At 48.4% G+C, this 6,000-nt stretch overlaps 1 pseudogene; it reads right to left on the reverse strand.

Annotated features, from left to right (window-relative positions):
- Positions 1-2,826, reverse strand: part of LOC127439778 (serine/threonine-protein kinase 33-like) — a 35,722-nt pseudogene extending 32,896 nt beyond the window's left edge.
- Between the last annotated feature and the right edge of the window lie 3,174 nt (positions 2,827-6,000).

Genomic DNA, 6,000 nt, shown 5'->3' on the forward strand with positions numbered 1-6,000 from the left:
AACTACAGAGAGGTCCCATGAGGGAACGAGGCGTAGTCTGGAGGGATTCAGCCGCCTGGTGCCTCTTAGGAACCTGATGATCAGGTCGTGCTTCCCTAAGGACTTACCGTCGACTGCATCGTGGTGTGCTGCTATGGCGGCAATGTACACCTTCAAGGTAGAAGGGGACAGCCTCCCTTCCAACCTCTCCTGCAGGAAGGAAAGCACTGATCCGACTGTGCATCTCTGGGGGTCTTCCCATCGGGAAGAACACCACTTAGCGAACAGACGCCATTTAAAGGCATACAGGCGCCTCGTAGAGGGGGACCTAGCCTGAGTGATCGTGTCCGCCTAGGTCTTCCACGTCCCATCCAGGGGCCAGACATGGAGATTCCAGAGGTCTGGTCGCGGGTGCCAGAGGGTGTCTGAGAACCATGTCTGGGTGGGCCAGTAGGGTGCTACCAGGACGACCTGCTCCTCGTCCTCCCTGACCTTGCACAGGGTCTGTGCAAGTAGGCTCACTGGGGGAAACGCTTACTTGCATAGGCCAGGGGGCCAGCTGTGTGCCAGCGTGTCTATGCCGAGGGGAGCCTCGGTGAGGGCGTACCAGAGCGGGCAGTGGGAGGATTCTTGGGAGGCGAACAGGTCCACTTGTGCCCATCCGAATCGACTCCAAATCAGCTGGACCACCTGAGGGTGGAGTCTCCACTCTCCCCTGAGAGTAACCTGCTGTGACAGCGCATCCGCTGTAGTGTTGAGGTTGCCCGGGATGTGAGTGGCTCACAGCAACTTGAAGTGCTGCTGACTCCAGAGGAGGAGACGGCGGGCGAGTTGTGACATACAACGAGAGCGCAGACCGCCTTGGCGGTTGACATATGCTGACATTGTCTGTCCGAACTAACACGTGCTTGCCCTGGATCAACGGCCGAAACCTCCGCAGGGCAAGCAGAATTGCCAACAACTCGAGGGAGTTGATGTGCCAATGCAGCCGCGGGCCTGTCCACAGGCTGGCAGCTGCGTGCCCATTGCAAACAGCACCCCAGCCCATTTTGGAGGCATCTGTCGTGACCACGACGCACCTGGAGACCAGTTCTAGAGGAACACCTGCCCATAGAAACGAGAGGTTGGTCCAAGGGCTGAAAAGACGGTGACGGACTGGCGTGATGACCATGCGATGTGTCCCATGGCGCCATGCCCATCTCGGGACTCGAGTCTGGAGCCAGTGCTGAAGCGGTCACATATGCATCAACCCGAGCGAGGTGGCTACCGCTGAGGATGCCATATGCCCCAGGAGCCTCTGAAAAAGTTTCAGTGGAACCGTTCTCTTCTGTCTGAAAGCCTTCAGACAGTTCAGCACAGACTGTGTGTGCTCGTTCATGAGGCGCGCCGTCATCGAGACTGAGTCCAACTACAAGCCGAGAAAAGAGATGCTCTGAACCGGGCAGAGCTTGCTCTTTTCCCAGTTGACCCGAAGCCCCAGTCGGCTGAGGTGCGTGAGCACCAAGTCCCTGTGCGCACACAACACATCCCGAGAGTGAGTTAGGATTAGCCAGCCATCGAGATAATTCCCTTAGCGGGGCAAGGGCTGCCTCTGCGACCTTCGTGAAGACGCGAGGGGACAAGGACAGGCCGAAGGGGAGGACCTTGTACTGGTAGGCCCGGCCCTCGAGAGCAAACCGCAGGAAGGGTCTGTATCGAAGTAAGACCGAGACGTGGAAGTATGCGTCCTTCAGGTCTACCGCCGGGAACCAATCTTGATGCTGGATGCTTGCTAAAATGCATTTTTGCGTCAGCATCTTGAACGAGAGTCTGTGCAAGGCCCGGTTCAGTACTCACAGGTCCAAGATTGGCCGCAACCCACCGCCTTTCTTCGGTACGATGAAGTAGGGGCTGTAAAACCCCTTCTTCATCACAGCCAGAGGGACAGTCTCTATCGCACCATTCCGTAGAAGGGTAGCGATCTCCGCACGCTAGGTGGTGGCATTCTCGTCCTTCACCGAGGTGAAGCGGACGCTGCTGAACCTGGGCGGGCACCTGGCGAACTGAATCGCATAGCCGAGTCGGACGGTCCGGGTCAGCCATCGCGATGGGTTGAAAAGCGTGAGCCATGCGTCCAAACTCTGGGCGAGGGGAACCAAGGGGACAATCACATTGGACATACCGGCGGGTGGGGCCTCGCGGCGGGGCGGAGCCTGAGGCGCCACATCGAGGGGGCTCGAACCCCGTGGCCGTGCTGAGTCCAGAAACATCGAAGCACTTACCTGGCTCCTGGCACCCACCATAAGATTGGTCGAGGAGGGGGGAGGAGGAATATCGTCCCCGCAATCCATCGGAACCAACCCAGTGTGGGCATATTCGTGCCACAGCTTGGCGCACTGGGGGGGAGGGGGTCCGCCGCTGAAGCGCCAAACCTGTCAAAATGGTACGGCAGACGGTGGTCGTGACGACGGCCGTGCGCACCTGACATGTGACCTAGGGAACAAGAAAACGACTCTTTTGTTGAAGTTTTGGGTACCGCAGCCTCTTGGGCATGCAGCGAAAAATGAAACAAAAGATTCTCCTCCCGGCCCTCGACCGGGGGATGGAGTGGTCTGTCCACCAGCTCCATAGAAGCGGGTCTCCTCGTCCCTGGGTCGCCCGTCTCAGGGGCGCTTCAAAGTCTTCCTTGGGTTCTTGGCGGCTGGCCGTGAGACGGGTGGCGTCTGCTTCCTGCGATGGGCTGCACGCCAGGGCCGGGCCACGGGGGCGGGCTGCGGTGCAGAGATTGATGCATAATTCTGTATCTTAGCATCAGTGAATGTGAGCGAAGCGGAGTGGTGTGACACTCCGCTCAATAATCCGCTCCATGTACATGCGCTCTGCTCAACCGCTCAAGGCCCAAGACAACACTCCGTTCAAGTATCACTCATGCTCACCGGTAAAACAAAGTTCACTCAAATCCCGCTCCGACATGAAATTTATACTTGTTTCTGTTTGTAACAGATTGCTTGAATAAATGCATCAATGACAGAAGTAGAGAATATTAATAACGTGATATTTGTAGATGACAATCTGTTGCAGTCTGTGCCTTTTATTAATTTAATTTATTTATTAATGTAATAGATGTCTAGCCCATTGGTAAACAAAGAATATTTGACATTCGTTTTTTTATTAGTATTTCCGTCAACACAACTGAGCAACAGACCATTCAAAACAGGATAAAGACCAAACACATGATGAAATGCATTAGAACTTTTAGAATAAAACACAGCTGGATTATTTACCATTTACTGACATTTTATAGGACGATGATAACATGAAATACACTTTCTAAAATTAAATTAGACCAAACTGGGAAATGCAGGCTTTTGAAATGCCTAAATCTTTACAGCACTTTGGAATTTACTTTTAGAAATATTAGCTTGGACAAAGTATTAGGCTTCAGGCTCATGTGGTGTGCCCGAGACAGTAATCCAGCTGCAGAGAACACACACTCAGCACTGGAAGAGCCACTGGGGATGCTGAAGATTTTGCGGGCAAGCCTGGCGAGTCGAGGGAGGGATCCAGCGTTGGTTTTCCAAAATCCTAGGACGTCATCCTGCGGGCCCTTTCTCATTGCGCCCAGATACTCCTCCATCTCACCTCTGGCATTGTTGACTACACTCAAGCTGCTCTCGTATGAGCCAAATATGTGGGCCTTCTTTGGACTCGGAGCGCTGCTTGGCTCAGCCACGGTGCTCACACCTGTTCCAAGGGCACTGCATTCCACCTCCTCCAACAACAGTTCACGAATCTCTGTGAGTTAATTGCGCACTGTATCATCCCTAATGATCCATTCAGTTTTAAAACATGGATCTAACACAGCCGCCAACACAAGATGTTTGTCAGAATAGAATCTGTTAAAATGAGTAGAGACATTAGCTGACAGTGTCTCCGCAAATGCACGAATGGAGAGAGAGCAGGTCTCACGCACATTGGACAAAAGCTGTTTAATTGCCATAACAGCGGGAAGAATAATGCCCAGGTTTCCAAGCTCTTTTTGCAAATCATTGGTAAGTTCTGCCAGTGGCGATAGCACTTCAGTCAGGGTTTGGAAACCCGCTTCAGCATGCCAACCCCCCCCCCCCCCCAACAAAAGATATTGACACTCTGCCATTCATGTGAGAATTTTGTCAACATCAGCATGGCTGTTTATTGCATCCTTTATGGCGAGTTGCAGTAAATGGATGGGGCATCGCATATAGAGGTTAGCTTCGGTGATATAAGCGCTCATGTTCTCCATATCTGTGCAACATGATCCGACTGGAATAGCGAAAATGAACCTTCCTCTGTGTCATCTTCATTACTGCCCTCTTCCTCACCCTCCTCCTCTGAAGCTCCCTCCTCAAACCCCGGGAGGTCGAAGGCCTTTACTATATTGCTGGCATTGTCGGTCACCACCCTCACAACCTGTCTTTGAATATTCCACTGTTGCAAGACAATATTTCTGGAAAATATTCTCTGCTCTGTGGTGCCCTTTAAGATGTTTGAAGCCCAGCAGCACTGTGTGACCATTAAACACTTCATCAAGGAGTGGCCAGAAAGACGTGTCCTCTTCTGTTTGTCCAAATGTCTATAGCAAGTGCAAAGACATCTCCTAATTGCAACAGCTCTCTAAGTCTGCCTTCCATCTCGCTGAGGGCATTTGGCATCAGAGTATCACGTACTGTGTTGTAACAAGGTGTGGTATAGCCTGGCTGGGCAACGCTGACAAAATGATGCATACCCTCTAGTTCACCTGTTGTAAGAGGTTCATGATCCATGTACACCATCTTAAAAATGCATCATCTAATTCTTTCTACCATGCATTTGACACAGAGAACTGGGGGTTCCGGAGAGGAAAGAAATTCTTTATCTCCTTTTGATAGGATGCATTTTTTACTGTAAAGGTCAAATTTGCGTACATTAGTGTAGGCGTACCATTTACTGGACACGATCTAAATTCTAATCACTCGGGTCAGTTTTTTAAACAATTTTAAAATATTTTTTATTTGTTAAAATTAGAACAATGAGCAAATAGGATGTTTAAATATGAACTATAGAGCAGAGTTTCTCAAACTGGGGTCCGTTTTAAATAGTCAGGGAGTCCGTAGAAAATCCATGAATTGTAAACATTGCGAATGTTGTAATCAAATAAGCAACAAAAAAATAACTATTATAAAGCTATTGACTAGTATAAAAATATGACATAATATAAGTTTAGAAAAATATCTTCAAAGTTGTATACTGCAAATTTAAGTATGGGGAAATCCATTCTCATTTAGTCTCAGCCAGCTCAGTTACACCCAGCGCAGTGCATGAACCAATTTAATTACTTTTCACATGCGTTATTTACAGGAGTTTCTGCAGATGACAAGATGATACAGAGGCAATATCTATTGAACATTTAAACATGCACAGAACTGTTGCTTCATCCAGTAAAAAGAAGTGGTTTAACATCATGTATTTCAAGTTATATCGACCACAATGATTCTGAAAATTAACAAGCCTGACCATCACAAGATTAGCAAATTCTCAGTTTTATGTAATTATTTTGATTGATCTTGCTTGATAAAGTATGCCACTGATATTATAAAATATAACAATTGACGATCCCCCTTCACGCCAGATTCGATAATATTATTAAAGCAGTGACATTTATTTTAACCATGCATGCCATCTGTCTGATAGTGACCAATATTAGTTATTTTCATTGTATTTATGCAGCATTTATAATTGTCGCTTCAGTTTAGTTTGAAAATAAATAGTGTCTTGTTTGTTGCCTAATGGAAGAGAGAACTCTGATGATGGAAGAATAGGCAACTTATGAAAACTTTTTTTATATCCTTCTATAATTTTAATTGCAGAAAAGTTGCTGTTAACAATGACATGATCATTTGACATATGGTCAAAAATATGGTACTTTGCCCATGTGAAATCTCATGCTTTGACTATGGGGGGGAATAATAATAATTTATATTTGGTTCAAAAAAGTTTGAGAACCCCTTTCATAGAGGTTATGCA

The sequence above is a fragment of the Myxocyprinus asiaticus genome, chromosome 1 (genome assembly GCF_019703515.2).
Source record: "Myxocyprinus asiaticus isolate MX2 ecotype Aquarium Trade chromosome 1, UBuf_Myxa_2, whole genome shotgun sequence".
Classification (NCBI taxonomy): Eukaryota; Metazoa; Chordata; class Actinopteri; order Cypriniformes; family Catostomidae; genus Myxocyprinus; species Myxocyprinus asiaticus.